The sequence below is a fragment of the Physeter macrocephalus genome, chromosome 18 (genome assembly GCF_002837175.3).
Source record: "Physeter macrocephalus isolate SW-GA chromosome 18, ASM283717v5, whole genome shotgun sequence".
Classification (NCBI taxonomy): domain Eukaryota; kingdom Metazoa; phylum Chordata; class Mammalia; order Artiodactyla; family Physeteridae; genus Physeter; species Physeter macrocephalus.
The window spans coordinates 72427705-72454626 of NC_041231.1; the positions used below are offsets into that span (position 1 = coordinate 72427705).

Genomic DNA, 26922 nt, shown 5'->3' on the forward strand with positions numbered 1-26922 from the left:
GCTTCATCATTTGTAACATGAAGGGCTTAGGCTTGATGTTTGCCAGGTGCCTTTTCCACCCCCTAAATGCTGATTGGTTGACTCCTTAATGAAGTTAAAACCTTCAGGTGTTTTTTTTTTTTTTTAAAGAACTTCACATCTAATGATCTTATGTAAAATAACTAAGTCTTACTAATTGGGATATGTTTAAGTTTCATTCTTTATTACTTTTTATTACTTTATTGTTTTGTCTAAGACAAACCTGGACCCAAGTTAAAGTGGTAAGGACAGATTTTAATCCGTAATATACTGCTGCAGTAGGGAAGAGGGGACTTGTGCAGAGTGAAATGGACATTTTAAAGGGATAATGAAGGAGTAGGGGAGGGGCTGCTAGCTTGGCTCAGTATAATCAGGGGAGTAGAAAAATTACAAAGGATTGGTTATTGTAAACGAGACTGGCAATGTCTGTTAGTTGACAGTTATTGAAGTTAGGAAAGTTAGGATTTTATCCTCCTACAGAGGCAGAGATTGAGATCCTGTTCTTCCTGATGATTACATTTAAAGGAACGGCTTTCATGTCTTTGAGAAAGACACTCCTGAGTGATTGAGTTGTAGGAGATACACATACATCTCAAAGGGACAGAGGAAGGGTTCACAATTTTAAACCATTTTTAGTAAATGCTCTAAGATAGGGTAGTCAGGGGCCTATAGTCAGCTGTGTGTTGGAACAAATCTTAGATTCTTTTGGCAGCTTTGAGCTTTCTCAGACAGGCACTTTAAGAGGGACTAGGATCACCCTAGGGAAGGGGCTTTAAGCTGTTTGAAAACTGTGTTAGTGGTTGCTTAAATCTGTTAATGTGGGGGGATATGAGTGTATGAAATCATTTGTGTTGGGAGTCGGTAGTTTTTATAGGTCAAGGTTGAGGCCTGGTTGAGGAGAGGGCTCAGAGGAGCCTGGCTGGAATTTGGTCAAGGAGAGAATCTTTTGTCAGTTTTCATTTTCTATTCATTGTGCTATTTGGACAAGGAAATTATCATAGTGTAAGCTTTAGACCTTTATATTTATGCCAGAACTAGGGGATAGGTTGGATGGAGTTGGGAGGGTTGGGGAAGCTGGCAGTTTGTATCTGTTTAAAGGTCTGGAATTTGTCAAATACTTTATTAGGTTTTTAAAAGAAAAAATACTGGTAAGTTTGGTTTTTATCCAACTTTTAACAGAATCTCTGCCATGTTAAGTGAATGTATTGTGCTTTTCTTACTTTGCATATCTACAATTACAGATATGAAGAAATGCTTCCTTACTGATGAGAGTTTATATGTGTGTGTAGTAAAGATGAAGTAGCAATGAGAGAAAATGTATGTTGTGTGTCTGTCTCCGTGCGCATATCTGCAATTACAGATGTGAAGAAATGCTTCTTTACTGATGAGAGTTTATATGTATGTGTAGTAAAGATGAAGTAGCAGTGAGAGAAAATGTATATTATGTGTTTGTCTCCACGTAGAACTAGTTCCCCCTGATAATTCAGTAAAGTGTGGCCGTGAGAGAAGCCAGGCACCTGTGAGTCAGGTGGCTCACATCAAATACTCAAAGAACTGTCTCATGTCCCTAAATAAAGTTTAAAAAAGTATCAGTGAAGATAGTTCAGCCATGGTCTTTGCATTTCTTTGGACTTGTTACAGTTTTTTTTCTATGGTTATTATTTATTGTATCTCTGGTGGTCTGTGTCCACTGACTCTTTACACAGCTTATTTTTGCTTTTAAAAATATTAAGAGGATATTTTCAAGTGTGTAAAGAAAATACTTTCTCCTTTCTTCTTTATCTTTGCCCCCACACTCCTGATTTCCCCAACATCAGTTGAAAGGAATGACTTGTAAATGACATCCTGCTTGCTGAAGCAGCATTTGGTGTTCTTTTTGAAATTCAAGAGAAAAAAGATCATTGAACTTTAAAGATACATTTGTGTATTTTGTTTCTCTATGAAGATAGGGTGAGTATAGAAATGCATTGTAGCAGAGGCATGAGGTGTGAAAGACAGCATGAAGATTACTTTGGCCAAAGCCACTGTGATTTTTACATAGTCTTTTAAAGTGTATCATAAAGTGTACAATGTACTTTAAAAGGTGGAAAAATTACTTTAAAAATAGCTATTGTGTAGCATTAGGTTAAAGAGATTTTTCAGGATTCCTTTTTAAAACTGTGTGGTGGAAAAGTGAGTTTGTCATAACTTGTTTACATGAAATTGAGTGAAATGAGTAAAAACATGTTTAAAGTCTTGTCTAGTTTTGGCTTTTCTACCCCCTTTATAGTATTCTACCTGTCATGCTATTCTGTTTTTCATTAAACATTTCATATTGTTTTTCGTATGACTTTACTAAAAGAATCAGTAAATATCTATATATCTATAGTAGAAAGCAACAAAATTTCATGACATGTACTAAGAGTTATATTAGGGTGATATAAACACTTGTCAACACTACTTATTAATGCAGTTTTTCAAACTGTGGGTATTGTGATTCATTAGTGGGTAGAGAAATCAATTTAGTGGGTCATGATCCACAATTAAAAATTGATTACAATAGAAAACAGTCTGAATGCATCACAGATATTAAGGATAAGTATTGTTTGTAAAACTTTTGTTTGAGTTACATGTTATTTTCATTTATATATGTAATGGGTTGTGATGTAAATATATATTACTGTGGAGTATGGTTTAAAAAGTTTAAAACCACCAAATTGCAGAAATTCACTGGAAAGCCATTGAGTTACTTGAGATCTCATTTTCTTTGCAGAATAGGGCATATTTCCTTTCTGTCTTTAGGCAAGGTGTTAACCAACTGATTTCTTGTGATCTTTGTTCATTCTGAGCTATTGACTGATTTGGATTATACGATTTTCTGTGTGAAAGCATGAACTAATCCCTATTGCCTACGGCTGTGTTAAGATATGTGAAAGGTCACCCATAGCATCTAAAGGGTGGTCTTGCCTCTTAACGACCATAGAAATGCCTGGGGTATTATTTTCTGTTTGAGTGCAAACCCAGTTTTTGAATTTGTGAGTTTTAGATACCAACCGGTCTGGATATTTAGGGACATTTAGTACCAAATTCACAACGACCTCCTGTACTACTGTATTGAAGCCCAGCTATCATAAAGCAGTGCTTTTCACAGAATGGGTTTGCTAAATAAAAGTATGTATGACAGAAACATCAAACAGGATGATCACAAGGTGGGGAAGGCAGAAATTTTAAAGAACTGACTGAAGTAACACCTCTAGCAATGTGGCATTATCTCTACCACCCTTGGAAATGCTTGCTGTGCGGGACAGAGGAGTCTGGTCACTAGGAAGTAGCTATAATCCATAGACCATTTTTTATACTTTATAAGGGAGTGAGCTTGAAGATAGGTCCCGAGGGATGGAAGATTCTTTGAGTAGCACTGATGACAGATGGTTATCAGAAGACAAACTTAACAAGTGCTCAGTGTAAAAAGAATCAGTTTGGTCTTGTGGACTTTTAGACTGTATGTATATGGTTTTTAATAATTTTCAGCAATTTCTTTAAAAAATGGACACGAAAATGTCTATTATTTATTGACTGACAAAAGTATTTCATTGAGAAATCAAAGTAAGCAATTTCTTTTTAAACTATAGACATGATCTGAACATACTGTTCCATTTAAGCCTAACTTTTAGGAAACTTGCTATTCCGTGATTCACATAAAATTGGAAAAATAAGGGAGGGATGATTATTCACAGTGCAAGAAGGTTTTTTTTTTTTTAACCTTTTACAGAATGTTTCCTTTAAAAAGGAGTACTTTTAATGCATTACTGTGTCGATTTATACAAAGACAAGAATAAGACTAGAAGAACTAAAGTGTGAGGGGTCTCTTGTCAGTTGAAGATTAATTAAAGCAGATAAAACATCTCTTAAATTAGAAGCTCATGTTTATTTAATTTTCTGAAAATTAGTTTCAGTGTAACTTTTCAAATATGTGTATTTCTTAATGGAAAGATAGTTAAGCAAGCTTACCTTTGTTTCATGGTTAGTTGTACCTTGTGCCTTGTTAGTGGTGAAGAATATTGCAATAAATAAAGAAAATGATACATGTCATGTAGGAAGCATATTCTAGTAATGACTCTAGAGCTGTGTACTTGGTTTTGTAGGAATCTGTTTTCAGGTACCCATTCAAATGAGTGATCTTAGATGTTGAGTTCTGATATTTAACATTGGAGAGAAATATGGTTATAAATGAATATATTTCTGTTACTAGCCTTTGTCAGCTCGAGAAAATTATTAATTTTGTATAGTAATTCATCTTCACTTTTATTATTTCTTGGTATTATAGTTATTGTTTTAAACTTAAAATGGACTTTCGAGAGGCTTTAAGGGATCGAAATAGCTAGTATTAAAGCAAAGATTTCATTTTCCTCATTGCTGCATACTTTGTGTCCAGTATGAAAATTACCAAGCTTGTTCATTGCTGTTTAATCTTCTGTATAAATCCAAAGTGATTATTGAATAATAGAGTTTTGTAATTTATACTCTTAACATGCCATTAGGTTGTTTGGGATTTTTTTCCCTTTTAAAGATAACATACGGACATTAATTAAATGCTGATAAATAAGATAGGGACATTAATTAAATGTTGATTGAAGTATGTGTTGTATATTGTTTTTAGTTAGACAACACGTTACATGTATATAGTTGCCTGGAATAAAGCTGGGTGAAGGTACGTGAAAAATTTAATTTTGGTAGTCTCAGAGTAGGAGTATTTGGGGGGGGATTTTAATAAATTTTGATTTTGTCTATATGTTGAGACTTTTATTATAAATTAATTGTAAACATTATAAATTTTTAAAAAGTAAAGTGCATTCTGCATATGTCTGACAGACTCCAGAAGTGGTTAGTTTCATTCTGGAATGAGCAAAATAAAATTGGCTGTAGCTAGCAGCATACAGAATCTCAATGTTGACATCCAGGGTAAGTGATACAGCAATGGTGGGCATAAGATGGAATGGTAAACCAAATGCCAACATTTTTCCTTGAGGTGACTTGAGTTTCATGGTAATTTCCAGAACAGGGCAACATTCCCATTTCATAACAAGTAAACTAAAATGTTTCCTCATGAACCTGGAACTCTTACTGCTTTGGAGTTACACTCCAATTTCCTTTCTGCTTCCCTTTCCTGTTAGAAGTTTGGACTAGAAGTGGCCTAGTGGCCTGATTCTAGTCACTTTTGAAAGGGAAGAATTATAGGTTAGAGCTGAATTTTGAGGATCTGCAGTAAGAGGAACAGAGTGAATCTGAAAATTTTAAGCACTTCTTGTAATGCATGTTTCCTTTTAGAAATTGTGGGAACCCCATATCCATTAGTAAAATAGTGTAAAACGTAACACCCACTCTAATGAGTCATTTTATATAGCATGGTGAGGTTTGGGCTATAGTAGTATCTGTATGCTTGTCATACCTTGATTTTTCAAATCACTTTTTCCCAGAAGAAAGGCAGCTGCTGCTCTTAAAATGAAGCATTTGAATAGGGTTATTTATGGCTTTGTAATTCTGTTAACTTGATTACTGTTGTATACTCTTTGATTTCTTTAAAGCCAAAAAGTCCAATTACTCAAGTATAACACACATTGTCATGTATTTGTTAAAAAGTGACAGTTCAGCTTATCAGATTCTCTGAACCATTTTATGTCCATTGGTGGGTGTCTGTCTGGTGTGGGTGTCTGAAAATTCAGAATATTATAGTAAGTAATATAATAAACTTCCACAGGCCAACCCAGAGTTAACGAACGTTTTGTCTTTATTTTTTTTTTTTTTTTGCTTTATAACATATTTTAAAAGGGAACTAAAATCTTACAGGTTTCTTTTAACCCCGGTCATCCTCTTTCTGCCTCGGAGATAATCATTATCTTTCTTATCTTTATATTTATACTTTTTACTATGAATAGGTATTTATATAAACAATGTATGATTCTGTTTTTAATATGTATAAGTGGTTTGTTACAGTACTTATTCTGTAAACTTGTATTTTTTTAAATAATACTTTTAGAAACTAATCATGTTGGGACTTCCCTGGTGCGCAGTGGTTAAGACTCCACGCTCCCAATGCAAGAGGGCTGGGTTCGATCCCTGGTCAGGAAACTCGATCACACATGCATGCCACAACTAAGAGTTCACATGCCACAACTAAGGAGCCTGCGAACAACTGAGGAGCCCGCCTGCTGCAACTAAGACCCAGTGCAACCAAATAAATAATAAAATAAATAAAATTAAAAAACAAGAAACTAATTATGTTGACACGTTGCTCTAGTTCATGTTAACTATTATAATATTTTATTATAACAAATGTCTTAATTTACCTGAACAGTCTTAGTTTATGCTTTTTATATCAGTGAAATTAATAACATCCCTTTGTACTCCTCCTCATTGTCCCAGTTTGGTTGGTAAATTATTGGTCACCTTCATTATACGTGCTCCAGTTTATCTAGTTCTCTGATGGACATATAAATAGTTTTCAACTACTGTTTTTATACCACAGTTTTAATAACCTCATGTTTTCTCTATTTTTTTTTTAACACTTGCTTGAATATGCTGAGACTTTCTGTATTAGAAACACTGTTCTTTGTGGTGTAGCTTCCTTGCTCTCAAATGAAAGCAACTCAGAGGCAGCAGGTCCTTAACTGATTAGCAAAGCTGAACTCTGGCATCCCTTTTTGACCTCTTAGTCTATAGAACTTTGCTGTCTTACTAATAAGCATTCTTAAATTGTGTGGTTAATTATTATGCTAGTCAGGATAAATGAAGCAGTGTGTTGAAGATGTTGTTATGGAAATTATGTCAAAAATAATTGCTGCATTTCTAATGGGAAACAAAATGCTCAGTGCTTTAAGTAGCAGAAAGGCAACCTCTTTTAGGCCTTAAGTAGAAAAATTGTGACCGTGTGTCATTCTTAAGTAGAAGAAATTTAATGGTCATTGAGTCTTTTAAGATAGTTTGGCTCTGTTATTTGGCTTTATTTCTGGCCACATATTGGTCTAAAGCTGTGGTCTCTGTAATGGTGCACAAGATTGTCCATTGAGGCATAAAAGGAAGATGTTAGAATTTCTACTAATACTTATTTTTGTCATTCTTTAAAAATTGTTGGTTTTTATAATGTATATAATCTTATTGCTATTAGTTTCCCAGAGTTGCCATAACAAATTACCACAAATTTGATGGCTTAAGACAACGGAAGTTTATCCTCTCAGAGTTCTGGAGGCCAGAAGTCTGAAATCAAGATATCAGCAAGCAGGGTTGGTTCCTTCTGAAGGGTCTGAGAGAGAATCCATTCCATGTCTCTCCTAGCTTTTGGTTTCTGCCAGCAATCCTTGGCATTCCTTGGCTTGAAGACACATTACTCCAGTCTACTTTTATTTTCACATGGCTTTCTCTCCTGTGTGTCTCTGTCTTGTCTAAGGATGAGTGTCATTGGATTTAGGGCCCACCGTCATGTAGGGTGATCTTATCTCAAAATCCTTAATTATATTTGCAAAGATCCTTTTTCCAAATAAGATTACATTCACAGGTTCCAGGTGGACTTTTTTGGGGGGGACGGGGTGGTTTTGTGAGGGGGCACACCATTTAATACACTTCAGGAGTATATAACTATTTTTGAAACAAAAAGACATGTGAGAGGTATGTGCTCACATTTTTTTTTTTTTTTTTTTTTTTTGCGGTATGCGGGCCTCTCACTGTTGTGGTCCCTCCCGTTGCGGAGCACAGGCTCCGGACGCGCAGGCTCAGCGGCCATGGCTCACGGGCCCAGCAGCTCCGCGGCACGTGGGATCTTCCCGGACCGGGGCACGAACCCGCGTCCCCTGCATCGGCAGGCGGACTCTCAACCACTGCGCCACCAGGGAAGCCCTGTGCTCACATTTTAAACTGATGGTGCTCCTCTGTGAAAGAGGCTTGGAGATCCCTCGTCCTGAGACCTGCTTAGGTTAGATGTGGTTGGCTCCTTTTCATGTAGTAAAGTCAGCCCTCTACGACATGAAAAGTGATGAGTTCAATTTTAATGTTTCATGTTTCAGTCTAATGCAAACTAAATCAAAATGATCACTTAGTTTTATGGGCTTCCTTTTAGGTTTGGTGGGAAAATGGATAACAGGTAGACTCAGGAAAGCACCATGAGGCTTTTTTTGTGCTTCACTGGTCTTGATTCCACCATGCTACAGGTACTTGGTTATTTTTTTTTTTTTTTGTCTGCGTTGGGTCTTCATTGCTGTGCACGGGTTTTTCTCTAGTTGCGGCGAGAGGGGGCTACTCTTCGTTGTGGTGCGCGGGCTTCTCATTGTGGTGGCTTCTCTTGTTGTAGAGCACGGGCTCTAGGCGCATGGGTTTCAGTAGTTTTGGCACATGGGCTCTAGAGCACAGGCTCAGTAATTGTGGAGCACGGGCTTACTTGCTCCACAGCATGTGGGATCTTCCCGGACCAGGGATCGAACCCGTGTCCCCTGCATTGACAGGCAGATTCTTAACCACTGTGCCACCAGGGAAGTCCCTAGAGTAGTTTTTAATCTGGCTGTTTCCTTTGTGCTTGATTTAGAGGATTATGATAAGGTTGCTTTTTTATACTTTTCTTGGTTATAACCCCCTTACACTTAATTCTTAGTCCGCAGAAGGGGTGGTGGGAAAAATGATAGGCCATTAAGGTATAGCTAAAATATGATCTTTAATGATACAAAATTTTATATCTTTTAAAAGCCCCAACTGCTCAGCTGGGTCTTAGTTTGTAGAGTAGAACTAAGTGTATGTTAATAGTTTTAACTATTACCAAAGTTTTAAATTTCTTAATTTACTTTTTAGACTAAATATTGGCTATAGAGAGGAAAAAAAAACCTTAACCCAAGACTTCTGGTTTGGAGAAAAACAGCAAGGGTGCATAATGTTAAAAGTGAATGCCAAAAAAAGGATACTTAAAATAGTAATGGAATAAGAATTACTGTTTGTAAAATAAGATGGAGGAAGTACATGGACAATTATATCTATGTTTTTAAAAAGGCAATAGAATCCTGAAATGAAGTAATTGCAATAATAAGTAAGATTTTTGCAGTCCTTTTATATTATAAAGCCATTTTGTACAATATTATCCCATTTGATCCTCACAACTTTGGCGATTTTGTATCTCCATATTATAGGTAAAGAAACTGCAGCTCAGATGGGTTAAATAATGTTCCCAAGATTAAATTTTGAAGCAGAGAACTGAAATTTGATTTTAGGTGTTTACATACCAGTCCCAGTCTTCTACCACTATTTGATGTTGTCAGGAGTGAAGGTAGCTGGTGTAGATGGGGTTGTACCGTAAAAACCCTACAAAGATGTAGTAGCAGTGGCATTGTTTTGCACTTGTGTGTAGATTAGGGTTACACACTTTTCCTGTTCTCGTATCTTTTATTTAGTTCAGTTGCAGTTTGTCTTTAGATATCACGGGAAAATCAGAGAAACAGTGCTGGAAGCTTCACACAGTGGCTAATTTGGGAAAAGGTGTGCATGTGTGGTGGGGAGAGTGTTGTTTGACGCATTTTCTATTTTGGTGGTGAGATCTTCATTTCTTAATATCTTTCTTGTTCTTGTTCATATAACTTTTAGCTCATTAACCTTGCTCTCTGCACTGCATAGTGATGCACTATTTCTAATTTAGTCTTCTGTGTTTTGCTTCTCAGAAGATTTTTTCAAAAATGGAGGTGTGATTTAATTGCAGGGCTGTTTTGCACATTGTCAGTGTGAAGGCAAAGATGAGTTTCATATTTAGACAGTGCAAGCTGCAGGTTTCATTTGTTAAACCTTCTTGTTGGTGTTCCCATTTTCTCATGTATGCATAATATCGTTGGAAAAAAAGTCTTGTTTTGTTGTATCCATATTTAAGCAATTTGGTTGAGTTATGGAAAAGCCTGTCCTCTGCCTTGTGTATTTGCTCATTTGGAAACCTTGTATAGTTTATTGAGACACTAGTGATTTGTTCCCCAGCCTCCCTGTGGATTTTGTTCCCTATTACAATCTAATTCCACCTCCCTGTCCCATACTCCTACACGGTTAATTTGTACATTTCAGGGCAGTTTGTTTCATTGTGTGTTTTTGTAATCCAAACTGAATGTAACGAGCTGTGTGCTTTAGGGACCTGGCTTTGCCTTGCCAATTAGAACAAAGTGGTTACTGAGAAAGAGTATGTTCTAAATAAAACATGGCACCTCTGAGTGGGACTGACACTCATTTGGGAGTAAAAGAGATGGTTTTAACTCTTTGACTCACAAAGAAGAGCCATTACTAAAGTTCAGCACTTTTTTGGGGGGAAAGAAAGGTAAATGTTTACCTTCATAAAAAATAGTTTTGTAAATTTCCTGGACTGAATAAATTTAAAAGTTTGTCATTTCAAATCCACTTTTTTTCTTCATGATCAAGACATGTTAGCAAAATTCTTTAAATTTCTGCAGACTAAATTCTGCTGCAGTTTCCAAGTTTTGCATTATTCATGTTTAGGAAGGTGAGGGTGTATAAAACTGTAGCTATATTCACCTCTTTATTTTTCTAATATATCAAGCCAAGTTTTCAGTGTAATAGAGAACCCCCCCCCAAAGATACTTGAAAATTATGAGGAAAATGTAAGATTTTGCCATAGTGTATGAATGTTACTTTATTTTTAGGTGATAATCGAATTTTGAGCTTTTTGAGCTATCAGTGACTTAAGACTATTTGGAACTTTAGCAGCACTGTCATCAAATATTTAAAGCACAAATGTCTTTGAATAGATCTTTATAGGCTGACAGTTTACTAATTCACTCCATAGGGAGACCCCTTCGTAAGTTGATTCAAATATTGTATTTATATCTACACTAAAAAGAATAGAGTTCTGTTTTTAGCTGATATATCCCATAAATTCTAGAATTCAGCATTGGCACAAGGAAAGCAATGAAGGTGCTTGATTTTTTTCTGGTTTCCATAGGACTTGATTTGAAGGAAAAAATAGAACTTTATCAAAAGCTTGGAAATATAAACACCAAGGGGAAAGTTGTACATATAAAGACTGGTAACAGGTTTAGACAACATTTTAACATTTATTAACATATACAAGCAAGAGAGAACAAGAGGAATATATTTCTATGCAATAATTCAATTAAAAAGTATATAGGTATACCCTGTTGAAAAAAATTATTTCTGGAAAAATGAGTTCTGTACTGGAGGAAGCTAGTTTAATTGGACTAAACTAAACTAAACCTATACATTTCCAACACTGTCCTAAAGTCTTGAAAGCCCTACTGATGGTTTTAAGAGAAAGTCATTATAACAGAATTATTAAAGGCCCCACACTCCATTTTTGAAGATTAACACCCAGAATGATAATATTTTAAGTTTGAACAGTTTTCTGAGTAAAGATAATTAAGGCTTAAACCTGCTGCTGCCTTCTTAGCACTGTTCTAAGCTGTGGCTGAACTAACAGGCCAAGACAGATAACTTTTAAAATATTCGACATCTTCAGAAATCACTGAATTTGCCAGCTTTGCATAAGATGACAATGGTGTTTTCTTTGGCTAATATGGTTTAAGATCCAGTAGCTATTAACCTCAGGAAAAGTTACTCTTAAAAATACTTTTAGCACAGGTCCTAGACTTCTAATGGCAACTGAAAGCTAGAATGTTCATTTCTTCTATGCCCATTCCATTACTCAGTATATGTCATAAGTGTTTTATAACAGTGTTTTTAGGACGTCTAGAAGTGTTAAGTCTCCATTAATCAATTGGTGTTAGAAAATGGTGATCATGGAATATTTGGAAGAAATCTTAGAGTCTTTCTAAAACACTGGTGCTTATTCCAAATGTCTATTGAACTGAGTTTCAAAGTAAACTGAAGTGGTGGGGGTAAAAAGTGGCTTGTTTTCTCATCTTTTATGTGTATCTTTCAAACTCCATTTCCTTTCTCTTAACATTGTAACTGTGCTCTGTTAGTAACCTTGAAGATGGGACCAGAAAGAAATCTATAACAAAGTGGTGACAACATTTTTATTTGTGAGTATTTGTAAGGGATTATATGCATTTTTTTGTTTACCATCTATTAATTCATTGCCTGATAGTTTTGCAAAGTTACTTAAGCTTATTCTTTGTTCGGTAGAGTAGGTACAGTTGACAACTTTGTGTTATATTTATTACAATTTTTTTAATCTTAAGATTTTTCTTAATGTGAGGCTTGCATTATAAATGAGATTTATCCCATGTAGCAACTGAAGAATGACTAAAATGTCCTAAAAATGTTTTCTACATCATTAGTACTTTAAACCCCCCTGAACTTGACAAGTCTTTATTTTTCATATATATATATATATATATATATATATATATATATATATATATTCCCCCCAACTGTCAAGTGGTCTGGCTTTATGAGATATCACAAAGCAGACAAAATTCTCCTCTTAAAATTCTTAAAAGGTCCTGCCAGAGGAGGAGCCTAAAGAAGGAAAGAGAAAAAACTTTGTATGCTTCCTTCAGGCCGAAATTTGTCTTCATTGAAAGGCAAGTCAAAAGCAATAAATTCAGTTTTCTTTTGGGATGAGTGAGGTGTATTGTGTTTTGACATATGGTGGGTGTCACATATAGCTTTTGTGGCAATTTAAGAACTTAGGTAATGGCAGTGCTGGATACTTAATACTTTTTGTCTTTTGAGGTGTTGGGGGAAACTGCATAGTATCTAGGAAAATAGCAATGAAGCAGATCATTTTGGACAGTGGGAAATTTTGTGTTGGAACATCATTGACATAGTCTTATATTAGTTAGCAGTGGTAATCACTTATTTTTGTATATGCCAGATGATATAATCTTTATAAAACAAAATGAATGTCTTGCATAAAAGACTTAAAAAATGTATAGTTGTCATATAAAATATCTGACTTTGTTTTAAGTTGTCATAGAAAATATCTGACTTTGTTTTAAGCAAGATTTTTTTTTTTTTTTTTTTTTTTGGTGTTAATATTTTTGAGCCTGTGAAAAGCACAGCTCTTGGTTAAGTGCTTGTCAGACACCTGGACACTTGAGGGCATTACTGGTTATCAGTCCTTGTTAAAATTCTGTGGGTGACTGTAGTTGCATCATATATCAAAATTCAGAGAAACATCGTACCCCAATATCAGAGTGGTGTTTTTGATATCTCAAAGGGCTAGTGTCCTTTGTTTGTTGAGTGCCTCCATTGAAAGGCTGTCTGGGACCTCTATGAGTTTTAGATGGAAATAAATGCAGGGTATTCAGGGTAGAGATTCCCAGTGACAGAATGGAGGGGAATGGAAAGACACACAACAAGCTTGTTTTTTTTTTAAAAAACTGCAACCAAGGGAACCTTTTCAAAGTATATTGTAAAGGTCAGATTTTATGTATTTTCTACTTATGCTCTGTATGACTGAATGGAGGCTATTTCACTTCTGATTTATAAGATATTTACCGTGACTCAGTATTTTGTGACCACTTAACATTGTTAGCACTTTTGTCTTTGTGTGGCCTCACCCTTAATATAGAAAACAAAGACTGAATTTACAGAAACTCTTTCTTGTAGACCTTTGCTGTACAACATAAAAGTGCACAACCTTAGAGGACAAGTAATTGTTTGGATTTTTCAAAGACAGAACTGGGTTTTTCCCTTCCTTCAGGCACATTATAAAGTACCAACAAACCCTTTCTTGGTAGTTTAAAGTTGTGACTTACTCTTTTTATTCTTTTGTGCTTGGATCATGGTTGAAGGAGAGGGAAACAATTTTTTTTAACTAGTGTCTCTTAAATTCACTGGTGCTTTAATTTGTCACAGCATTATCAAAGAAATTGGTTTTTACTGCTTTGGAAACTAGTTTTAAAAAGTTTTGCTGTAACATGGATGAACTTTGAGGACATTGTGCCAAGTGAAACAAGCCAGTCACAAAAGGACAAATAACTTTGATTCCACTTAGATGAGGTACCTAGAGTGGTCAAATTCACAGAGACAGGAAGAGGAATGGTGGTTGCCAGGGACTGGGTGAGGGAAGGATGGGAAGTTCTAGAGATGAATGTACAAAATGCCACTGAACTGTCACTTAAAATGGTTGAGATGGTAAATTTGATGTTATGTGTATTTTACCACAATTAAAAATAATGATTAAAAGAAGTGTTTAATCTTGGATTTTGAGTATAATGTTGCTCTCCATATTTGCCAAGAATCTTTGTTCCACTTTCTTTTAAAAATCCATTATTAACAGGAGGTTAATTGTGAATATTCCTTCTTGTTCTTTGCAACCAATAAACTAGTAATCTTCAGTAGAAGAGAATAAAAACAAAGTATTTACAGAAATAAATAAAAATGAGAACTGAAAACAATTTGTTTTTTCCTTCCTTTAATTATCTGTGTAAATGATGCCAGATAAGTGTCGTATATATAATTATCAAAGAAAGTATGGTGGCTTTGATTTTGGGCAAGCTACTTAACTGCAGTATCAGTTAACTCATTTGTCAAATGGAGGTCATTATACGTCCCTCACTAGGAATCAAATGAGATGATGATGTAGATGAAATCTCTTTTATTGATAAAAGTATTTATTTTGTCAAAGTAGTACATGCCCATAGTTTAGTCAAAATATTACGTGTAACAAAATGCCCCACACGTCCCTACTCCCTCCAGTTTTCCCCAGAAGCAGCTAGCTACTTTCAGTTCTTCTGTTTCTTCTAAATGTATACTCTGTATTTATGATTAATATACATATATTGCTACTTTTTGATTTATCACTTTTAGACATTTTTTACTTTTTGTTATAATGTATAAAATGTTTGCTTTCTTACACCATACTCTCCTATCCCCTTCCACTCCAGATATGTTCATAGTGCAACTTGTGGTTAAATAGTTCTTCAGTATTTATGTTATTATGGGTATATAAAGTATTATGACCTGTGGGACATTTCAGTGTACTATAGTATTTCCTTTTCTTTCTTTTTTCCTTCCCTATTTCCCAGATATTTTAATGTTATTTCTATTTTAATTCTCTTGTATTCAGAAAATATATTTCATGTGAATTCAGTTATTTTAATACTTTATTGCGACTTGTTCTTTGGCTCAATATATCATGTCTTGGTAAATGTGTCATGTGTGCTTGAGAAGAATGTGCATTCTGCTGTTGTTGGGTGGTGTGTCCTATAAACGTCAGGTCAAGTTGGTTGATGGTGTTTGTTCAAGTCTGCTGTCTTTTTTGCCTACTTGTTTTATCAGTTATTGAGAGATAGGCATTGCTAATATCTGACTATAAATGTGGATTTTTTATTTTTTCCCCTTATATTTCTGTCACATTTTGCTTCATGTATTTTGAAGCTCTGTTGTTAGGTTCATAAATGTTTAGGATTTTTACATATCTATGAGTTGATCCATTTATCATTATGAAATGACTTATCTTTATCCTAGGTGATATTATTTGTTTTGAAATTTACTTGGAGTTTAATTAAGCTACTCAAGCTTTCTTTATTTTTTTCTTTAAAGATTTTTTTGATGTGGGCCATTTTTCATGTTTACTGAATTTATTACAGTATTGCTTGTTTTATGTTTTGGTTTTTGGCCGCGAGGCATGTGGGATTTTAGCTCCCCGACCAGGGATCGAACCCACACCCGCTGCGTTGGAAGGCGAAGTCTTAACCACCGGACCACCAGGGAAAGTCCCCTCAAGCTTGCTTTAGATTAGTGTTAGCACAGTACGTCTTTTTCCATTCTTTACTTTTAACCTATTTATGTTTATATTTAAAATGCATTTCTTGTAGGAAGCCTATAGTTTTTGCTTCTTTATCCACTCTGACAGTCTTTACCTTTTAATTGGGGTGTTTATTTATTTAAATTTATTTATTTTTGGCTGCATTGGGTCTTCGTTGCTGCGCACGGGCTTTCTGTAGTTGCGGCGAGCAGGGGCTACTCTTCGTTGCGGTGTGCGGGCTTCTCATTGCAGTGGCTTGTCTTGTTGCGGAGCATGGGCTCTAGGCGCAAGGACTTCAGTAGTTGTGGCACGTGGGCTCAGTAGTTGTGGCACACGGGCTTAGTTGCTCTGCGGCATGTGGCATCTTCCCAGACCAGGGCTCAAACCCGTGTCCCCTGCATTGGCAGGTGGATTCTTAACCACTGTGCCACCAGGGAAGCCCTAATTGGGGGTATTTAGACCATTTCTATTTAGTGTGATTATTGGTATGATTAGGTTTAAATTTGTCATTTTGCTATCGGTCTCCTATTTATCCTGTTCTTCTTTTTCTGCTTTTTATTAGATTAATTGAACACTTTTTAATGATTCCATTGTGTCTCCTTTGTTAACTTATTTTTGTTAGTTTAGTGCTTACTTTAGGGTGTGTCATACACATTTTTAACTTCTCACAATCTGTGTTCAAGTGATATTGTATTACTTTACATATAGTATAAAAACCTTATAGTACTGTGCTTTCATTCTTCCCTCCCCATCTTTGTGCTGTTGTCATACATTTTACTTTTGCATATTTTATAAAACTTTTACTACATTGTTACTATTTGTGTTTCAGTAGTCAATTTTCTTTTAAAGAGATTTAAGAAAAAATTTATTTATCAGAGTAATAACTGTTTCCACTGCTTTTGACATTCCTTTATACAGATTGATGTTTCTATCTGGTGTCATTTTCGTTCTGTCTGAAGGGTGTACTTCAAGAAGGGGTGGGGCTGGAGTGATTTGCATGTCTAACAAATTTTCAGGTGATACTGCTGTTGCTGCTGGTCAGGGATCACGTTTTGAAAATCACTGAGTTAGGGAAGTGAACATAGAGAGCACAAAGGGTGGCTCAGATTCTTGGGGGAGGAAGAAGAAAAGGAGATAAATGAAGTCACAGAGGTGGTGACCATCAGTCACTAAATGACACCAGTGATATCGATTCTAAAAAGGAGGTATTTCAGGATTTCAAATTTGGGTAATAAGTGTTATCAATATTGGTCAAAGGGTACAACTTTCAGTTACAAGATGAATAAATCAAGCTTCAGTCTATCTGTGACGTTAATGTGCAGCAACAGCAGATGCTGTTTCAATGTTATCAGTGCAGTTTCTCCACAGTAGTGATGGTTTCCTGCAAATGCATTTAGCCTGACTTCATCAAGATAGAAATGTTAGCGTTGTACTCATAAAAATGGCTTTAAATCTGTGAATTCTGGCCTACTACTGTTAACATTGTGCACAATGTTAAAAACAGATTTTTTTACTTAAAAAAATAGTTACAGTTTTAAGCGGTTAACCATGTATTTTCTGTGGTGGTGTTTCATCTGTGTAGTTTCACCATTCAAAGGATGTCAGTTTGAATAACATGGATGCACATTACAGATAGAAGTGGAAATGATGTCATGTAAATTGTCAAATATATAAATATAAATAGCTGAATATATAAGAATCTGATGTGAACACTATGGGACCATACTGAAAGACCTTATCCTTGTAATCCTTGCTTTATATAAGTGGGCATTTTTGGAACTGATTTCTGGTTATATGTGTAGCTTTTTTTTTTTTTTTTTTGCGGTACGCGGGCCTCTCACTGTTGTGGCCTCTCCTGTTGCGGAGCACAGCCTCCGGACGCACAGGCTCAGCGGCCATGGCTCACGGGCCCAGCCGCTCCGCGGCATGTGGGATCTTCCCAGACGGGGGCATGAACCTCTGTCCCCTGCATTGGCAGGCGGACTCTCAACCACTGCGCAACCAGGGAAGCTGTGTGCTTTGAAAATCTTTCCATTACATAGGGGTAACTTATCTTTCAGATCCAGAATTAAATTGAGACCACATAGAGGCAGATTCTTCAGGCTTCCAATTTCAGCTTAAACTGTTGTTTCTTTTTTTTCTGAGAACACTTGTAACCTACGCCTCTGAAACTTGAAAAGAAGTGCTATGTGGAAATAAATTGCATTTGTTCAGAAGATAATTTTCTTGAATATCTGCTGTGTTTATTGCTTACATTAAGCACTGTAGGGAGAAGTGTATATATAGTACCTACTCTCAAAGACCATAAAGTTTAGGCATAAACAAGTAGCAATACAATACACCCTTGAAATTTGTGGGAGATGTGTTCTGAAACCTTTAAGATACCAGTGAAGCATATCTTTTCCTTAGTTTTCTTAGCTATAAATGTGGGTGGTAGTACCATACCTCTCATAATTGTTCTGAGAATTACTTGAGATCCTGTGTGAAATAAAAACTGTAAAACCACAGTGAGCTGGTCTGCTTAGGCTCAGTGTTCAGCTAAGTAACTTATTCCTGCACAGCTGTCCTGCAACAGAATTTAAATTCATACTTAGCAAAATAATTGATTACATGTAGGGAGCCTTGAAACCCCAAGTGTTAAATCCTTGAATGCCAAATGTTGAGTGTGACAAATGTTTCGGGTCTTTGTTGCCATCATGCATTCACATACACCTTGCACTCTCTGGACAGAGTGTGATGGGGAGTACCATCAGTGATGTTCACCTGAGCCTGGCAACTTCCTCCCTTTTGTGAAACTGCTCACTCTCCAAGAGTTACATCCTCTTAGCATGTATTCAAACAACCATCTCAGAACCTTGTAGCTATCTTTCCATGTGCATACTTTCCCTTTATTTATAAGTTTAGAAAAGGCTGCCATATTTCCTTATTTGTTGATTCATTCTAGTTATGGAAACTACTCTTACTAAAATTTTTACCGATCTCCATGTTAAATGATACTCATCTTTCCCAAGATCACCCCTCCCCCCTTTTAAAAAATTAAAGTCATGGATGGTTTCTAGTTTCTAGGTTTCCCTCCTGCTTCAACAATACCAAAAGCTTTTTCTGTGAAGTTTTATAGTCTGCTTCTGAATGTGGAAGCCTTGCCTCTCAAATCCTTTCTTTTCTTTGACTTTATGCTCTTATGCCTCTGAACTTAGAACCTAACATTGTTTTGTTGATCTAGGTGTCAAACCTTTCCATCCAAGCTTTCTCTCTAGTACTATATTGGATGTAATACTTGACCATACTGCAGCAGGATTAGTCCATAATGTAAGGTACGTAAGGTGGATATATAATGTATGTTTTTCTGTACTTTTCTCAGGATCTCAGTTGTGAGGTCTGTTATCTTATTAATCCTTCTTTTCTGCAATAATTGTTGATGGTTTTTGGCTGGGGCCAATGTTTCATATATTAAAATCCTTTTCAATATCTTATTTTTCCTGTTGAATTCTGTTTTTCCTTCTCTTCCATTCTTTCTTTTCTTCTTTTTTCCCCTGTATTCCTCTCCTCAAGTCCTACAAAATGAAACAGACCTTTGAGTCCAAATCTTTCCTCAGACCTTATGAACTATTACCATCTTCTCAAAGATCAGGTAGTATAATATAGTAGAAGAAATGCAGACTTTAGAGTCCTGCTTTGACCCCTAGTTATTGTGGATGGATTCACCCTGGTTTTTTGTATCACTTGACCACCATGCCAAACTACTGGACCAGAAGAGGTGCCTGATTTATGAGGTAGCCAACCTATAACCTCTGACCTGTGTGGCTCTGGGGAGAAATGTGAACTTCTAGGAGAGGCAAAGGGAAATTTAGACTAGTGATGGGCAGGTATACGTGTAAGGTTGAAGTAGGAAGCCCTGGGCAGAGATAACAAAGCAGAAGCATGCATAATATCAATGACTGCACAGCCCCTGAGAGAGACAGCCAGCCAGATTTAGCTTTAGTTTCTGACAGTGACCCAGGTCCTGCTGTTGGCTTCCTCTGAGATGTGTGTGTTCTTGTGACCACCCATTCTGTTTCTGCATGGGGCAGGTTAAATGGCTTATTCTCTCTCGTGGACATAATGAAGTCTAGATGAAAATACTCATGTTCAGTGAATGCCAACCAATACATCATGCATTCAGGAAAATTTTCCCCATCATTTCTAAGTGAGCTGACTGTTTTCTCTTTCTACTTTGTATTGTTTTCAAGACTCTTTGGCTTAGTAGTTAAGGGCTTCAGTTCAAAAGTCAGACATATTATTTACTCTGTTTCTTGGGCAAGTTGTACCCTAGTTTTCTCATCTGGAAAATGAGGGTAGAGATAAGACCTAGCTTGCTGTGAGGATTTAATAAGGTAATGTGTGTAAAGCAAACAGTACCTGGTATGTAGTAAGTGCTCAGTAATTGTTAGCTTATTGTATATAAACTTAGGATGTGAAAATCTTAGTGTATTGTTTTACAAACTGTTTGTGGTGAAAGGCCAGTTCTTTTTTCTCCCAACCTGTCACAATCCAATATTATTGAAAAATACAATAAAAATTAATTGCAAGATTAAAAAACCCAACAATAAAGACGTAGAATATAAGTCTTAATTTTTTATTATAGTCAATAGGCAAAGTTATTCTGTTATTACAAAAATTTCCAAGTTCTTACCCTTAGTGTTGCTGTCTATCTCATTATACATCTTTAATACTTTGCAGAGTGGCGTTGGTCCTTGGATCGTGCTTTGAGTAGCCCAATCTTAGTTTGTATGGAGAATCTCAAAGGAGGCAGAATACGTGTGCACTAACATGTAGTTATGGAACAAAAAAGAACCATTCTTATAACATTTAGTAGCTAACAATTCAAATCCATTTCTTGACCTGGACAGAGTATGAGGAACATCTGAGGCATCTGGAATGCCTTTTATAAGATTGTTATTCCCTTTTCAGATAATGGAGTTTTTGTTGTTTTTTCTTTAAACTGTGCAATTCTACCCTAGTTGCTCTTCAATTTAGAAAACTTTCCTCGCTGAAGTCCAGATAAGCATGCATTGTCTTGGACAAATCAGTTCTGCTAAGTGAATGAGAGTAGGATGCTGAGTAATGCTGCCGTGTGCTGAGGTGAAGCAATCGCTGGCGGTGTGGTCAAGAAAAATAACTTAAGGATTCCCTGTAGCACAACCTCAAGCCAGACTGCATGCTTGTGGACAAATGGGGAACTATAGACAGAGGAGCTTGGCGTTTGTGTTTTCCTTCTATGCAGAGGCAGTGACCGACGATGCATCTGTGGTATAGGATTGCAACCAGCAGATTTTACAAATTGCAACCGTGGTTGACAACCAAAAGTATGCAAAATGCTAGATGTAGCCAGGATTGGGTATTCTCTTCCAAGTATTTTAGGGGAAACCAAGCATTATCAAATTTTATCTTCAGAGAAAGTGTAACTGTCAGCAAGCACATACTAAGTGCCAGGCATTGTGCTAAGGTGTTTTAAACATATCTCATTTAATTCTCACCACAGATCATGAGATTGATTCTCACCACAGATCATGAGATTGATTCCCATTATTAAATGAGCAAACAAGGTTTAGAGAGATTAAGCAGCTTGTCTAAAGCTTTGTAGTTTGTAAGTGGCTGAACCTGATTTTGAAACTAGATTTGCCAGATTCTTAAGTGGGTTTTCTTTCTTTTTTCACATTAAAAAATATCACACATAACTTCTAGAACCATTTGAGAGTAAATTGCTGACCTGGTGTTCCATCACTTCCAAATATTTTAGTGTTTATTTTCTAAAAAAAATTTTCATACATAACTGAAGTATAATGATCAAATTCAGGAAATTAACATTGATACATTGCTATTATCTAATTGTTAGATAGCATTCAAGTTTGCCAGTTGTCCCAGTGATGTCTTTATATCATATATCCCCATAATGTCTTTTTGTTTCCTTCTGGAATATTTCCTTAGTCTCTTCTTACCTTTGTGAATTTGGCACCTTTGGAGCTTACAAGGCAGTTATTTTGTAGACTGTCTCTTGATTTGATTTTATTGGTTATTTCTTCATGATTCAAGTTATGTACTTTTGGAGGAATATCACGTAAGTGTTGTTTTTCTCATTGTGCCCTGTCAACATGTCATACAATTTCATTTTGATCCATTGCTAATGATGACTACTTTGACTGCTTTATTGAGGTGTTGTCTTATAGGCTTTATTACTGTAAAGTTACTCTTCTTGCTATTGTAATTAATAAATGTTATGTGGGAAAGTCCTTTTAACTAGGTAAATATTCCATCTTTATGACACTACTTATTCGTTAAATTTGTGTCTGTATGGACTCATGTTTTCCTAGTTTATTCAGTGAATTATAATCTGTTAATACCATTGCATATTTTGATGTCCAAATTGTCCCAGATTTGGCCAGTGAGAGCCCCTTCAGGCTGATTTCTGTGTCTTTTTTGACATGTCTGTTGACAGAATATACTTGAGCATTTTCTTGTTTTCTGGCACAAGATGATGTTCTAGGCTCATCTCATACTTCCCCTGCGCCAGCCCTGGAATCAGTCATTCTCCAAGGAACCTTGGTTATTTTTAGTGGAAATTAGTATTCAGAAGCCAAGACCTGGGTAATTTATGTGCTTATTGTTGCTGGGGTGGTGTTGCTCTCAGACCCTCCCAGTGGATACATACACATTGAACCTCAGTATATATTTACATCTTCATCTAAGTATATTGAAAATCATGAATTCATATTAACTCCAATTCCAGTCTAACACCACTTTCTTTCTTGTTGTAATGCCATTCTCTTACAGTGAGAAACTTGGCTTCCACTGTCCTTAATTATTTATTATATATAAGTGTCCTTTAATCTGTTTACTTAATATTGTTATAATCCCCCTGTATGTTACCAATCTTTATCTTGTCACTACCTCCTCCCCTACATGAATGCCCTGCTTCTTTTCTTGGGCTCTGACTTCTCATTCCAGACATTTCCACATTTTCTCTCTCCCAATGTACGGTACCATCCTCCCAACTTGGGTTCCCAAGTGAATTTTCATAGTGACTGTATTATGCCATCTCAGTCCTCTTATTTTGGTGTTTTTGCTACTATATATAAAATGCAGCATTAAGAGTTCTTGAAAACAATTGTCCTGCTTGTAGGAGAGCACCAACTAAAATGTCTAAGTTGGGAACATTAGAGCTGAAAAACAAAACTTCCTGGGATCAGCCTGGGTCAGTAATTTGTATTCTGCAAATTATCACAGAACTACAGTTGTTTCTTTGACAAGAAATTGGGGCTTAATGGATTGTCTGTAGAAGTCTCATTAGAGATTAAAAGAAAAACAAGTTTTACTGTTATGCAGAGGATATAGAATGTGGTAGGTTCCTGGGTGGGCAGGAGGGTTTAGAATGGATGGAAAACAAGCATCTTCTCGGTAGGGACTAATTGAGGTAGGCCTAACCATTGGCAGGATATTAATGCATTCAAAAGGCCAAACAGGATGGAGACTTAGGGTGGGGCAAACTAGATGCAGAGGCTCTAGTGAAGGGTGAAGGAACAGACAGTCTGACAGAAGATCAGTAGGAGGCATGAAGCTAAGTGTTAATATGCGGGAGGGGGGTGTAGGGTGACAGTTATATTTGGTCTGTGCTGTTCTGTGGGGAAAATAATCAGGAAGGATGGCCAGCAGTTACCAGAGGGAGGTTTTAAATCTCTTAACAGTGAGAACTGGGACGGTGAATGAGTAAGATGGCACACTGCCCTAGAGCAAACTCATTTCCAGGACCACATACTTTATCATTTTTTTCTTATCAGAACAAGCTGATAAGAAAATTATTCTGTTTTTGAAACACTGCATAGTGTATTCAGTAATTGGGGATATCGTGAAATCCTACCCCTAAAATTCTTAAAGATGTAATTCAGGGCAATTAAACGGTAAGCTATTTGGAGGTTTTTTTTTGTTTGTTTTGTTTTTTGTTTTCCTTTTTGCGGTACGCGGGCCTCTCACTGTTGTGGCCTCTCCCGTTGCGGAGCACAGGCTCCGTATGTGCAGGCTCAGCGGCCATGGCTCATGGGCTCAGCCGCTCCGGGGCACGTGGGATCCTCCCAGACTGGGGCACGAATCCGTGTCCCCTGCATCGGCAGGTGGACTCCCAACCACTGCGCCACCAGGGGAGCCCTGTTTTTTGTTTTTTTTAGCAAGTGAAAGGTGTATTGGTGAATTAAATATATAACAGTGGCCAGAGCCATGAGTTACTCAGAAAAACTTAAAGATACTGGAGAAAATTGGTCTAGTAGTTACTGAAATTTGCTCCAGATAATTCATAATTTTTTTCTGTCCCTCTCCTACCTGAATTCAGTAATTAGGAGTTAGTTACTCCCTGAATATTTGAGGGAAACTGTTTCTGTGATGGGAACCCTGCTTAGTAAGGTCTTGCTCCGTGTTTATCTTTAGGAAACAATCAGATCTCCCTGTGGTTACTGAATTGATTTAGAATCATTAAAGTGAGAGAAATTAGAGGGTTGTTAGAATGTAAAGTCATTCCCAGAAGGAAAAAACATAGGTCAGAGATAAAAAAAACTTATCAGGTTTTTCCATGCCAAGAAAATGTGAGGACTTGGTGGATCTTGGGTAAAAGGTATATGGCAGTTCTTTAGACTATTCTTGCTGTTTTTGGAAGTTTGGAATTATGTAAAAATTAAGTCACAAAAATTGCTTTTCATATTTGCATTATTTTCCCTCTGTCTTAATAGCAGAAATGAGGGTTTCATGTTACATTTGTATCAGCTTTCTCTAGCTGATAATTCTTGTCCTTATTAAATAGTGGTTTCCCCAGATGCTTTTTGGGTACATAGGAGGGAAGGAAAAAATTGAAGACCAAAGTTAGTTGTGTGCATTGAGTTTTTCTCCTGCTTCCTTCCTTCAGGTTAAACAACCTTCCTCCTATTTTTTAACCTGTTAGCAATTTTTTTAACCTGTTAGCAATTTACCAGGCTTGGTATGACCCAGCTGTTACACCTCACTCAGTGCAGTACCTTTTTTTAATGGTGACTTAGTCACTAGCTGCTCTTTGAGCTGCACACAGAAGATTCTCATAAAGCTGGGTTCAGCACATAAACCTTACTCTTGGAGCCTCAATTCATCAAACCAGTCTTCTCATTTTGTCAGCCATTCAAAGTCTGTACTTGCCTCTGTTAGGCTTCAGAAGTAATCGATGATTCTTCTGTTAATGAAAATACATCCCTAGATGCCTGTTGCACATCAAATATGTTGTTAGAATAACAGATGTGGCTGCCTAGCCTTTTTGGGGCCCTTGCAGGTATATGGAGTGAGCATGTTCATTTTGAAGATCTATGAAGAGTTAATACTTACCAAAGTGTAATTTGAAACATCGAAGAATAGCTCTTAGTGTCACAATAGCTGTTATTTTATTTGAATGGGATTATGTTATTAGTGGATTGATAGTTGGGACAAGGTGGTATACTTTATGTTCTCCCTTTCCTTCATAAGGTTTTTGGCCTTATTAAATTATATGACATTGGGGAAAGATTTTATTTTGACCGAAGGGACTTAAATGAAAGAGTTAGGTGAAAAATGAAAGAGTTATGTGAATAATAGGTAATACTCTTCTGCACTGTTGGCTGCAAACTGAAATTAGAGTGGTTTTGTTAGCAGTCAGCTGGAAGACAGGTGCTGTGAAGTCAGTAATGTATGACTTCAGTGAAGATTCCCCTTAAATGAAACTGAACCTGAATAATTTATGCAGTTTACCAACATTTATATCCATTAATAAGGTGATAGTTTATTTTGAGCAACCTTTGCACTTAGTGAGTTTTGTTGGCACTTCGTTCCCTTGAGTTCATTTGTCAAAGCCATTAGATCTTCTGTAACTATATCTGTGGCTTTTAATTGTAGACTGTTTTGTCTCAATTCCTGAGTTGCTGATTTGGTAAAGCTGACATGATTTTCTTCTCTGTCAGCCTTCAAATGTTCCAAATGGGCAGAACAACCTTAGTGCAACAGATTATTGATGTCTCTTTGCAAAGTAGTTAAATACACCCAAGGTAAAGGGAACTTTATAGGATTAAAAAAAAAAAAATCTGTGCTGCATTCTGTGTTGATTTGTGTCTAAAGCTAATTTCATTCCATGGATGGCCTCGGTACCTGGACTTTAAAAAGCATTGATTCATAAGACTGTACTTTTTTTCTTTTGCATTATGGTTTATTACAGGATATTGAAAATAGTTCTCTGTGCTATACAGAAGGACCTTGTTGTTTATCTGTTTTACATGTAGAAGTTTGTTTCTGCTAATCTCAAACTCCTATTTTAACCCTCCCCCACTCCCTTTCCCCTTTGGTACCATAAGTTTGTTTTCTATGTCTGTGAGTCTGTTTCTGTTTTGTAAATAAGTTCATATTTCAGATCCCACATATAAGTGATATCATATGGTATTTGTCTTTCTCTTTCTGACATTTCACTTAGTATAATAATCTCTGGGTCCATCCATGTTGCTGCAAATGGGATTATTTCATTTGTTTTTATGGTTGAGCAGCATTCCAATTGTGTATATATACCACATTTTTATCCATTCATCTGTCAGTGGACATTTAGGTTGCTTCCATGTCTTGGCTATTGTATTGATAAATAGTGCTGCTGTGAACATTGGGGTGCATGTATCTTTTCGAATTAGAGTTTTCTCCAGATACATGCCCAGGAGTGGGGTTGCTAGATCATATAGTAGCTCTATTTTCAGTTTTTAAGGCATCGGCAGGCGGACGCGCAACCACTGCGCCACCAGGGAAGCCCTAATTTTAGTTTTTTAAGGAACCTCCATACTGTTTTCCATAGTAGCTGCACCAGTTTACATTCACACCAACAGTGTAGGAAGGTTTCCTTTTCTCCACACCCTCTCCAGCATTTGTTACGTGTTGACTTAATGATGGCCATTTTGACCAGTGTGTTGGTACCTCATTGTAGTTTTGGTTTGCATTTCTCTAATAATTGGCAAAGTTGAGCATCTTTTCTTGTGCCTATTGGCCATCTGTATGTCTTTTTTGGAGAAATGTCTATTTAGGTCTTCTGCCTATTTTTGATTGGGTAAAAACTGTATTTTTTTTTTTAAAGTTTTTTAACATCTTTATTGGAGTATAACTGTTTTACAATAGTGTGTTAGTTTCTCCTTTACAACAAAGTGAATCAGTTATACATATACATATGTTCC

The 26922-nt window shown here is 36.4% G+C and overlaps 1 protein-coding gene across 2 annotated transcripts in view; it reads left to right on the top strand.

The window, feature by feature from the left end:
* The window catches only part of ZFAND3 (zinc finger AN1-type containing 3), a 335919-nt gene that overhangs the window by 116432 nt on the left and 192565 nt on the right, over positions 1-26922 (top strand). The gene's annotated exons all lie outside the window — the stretch shown is intronic.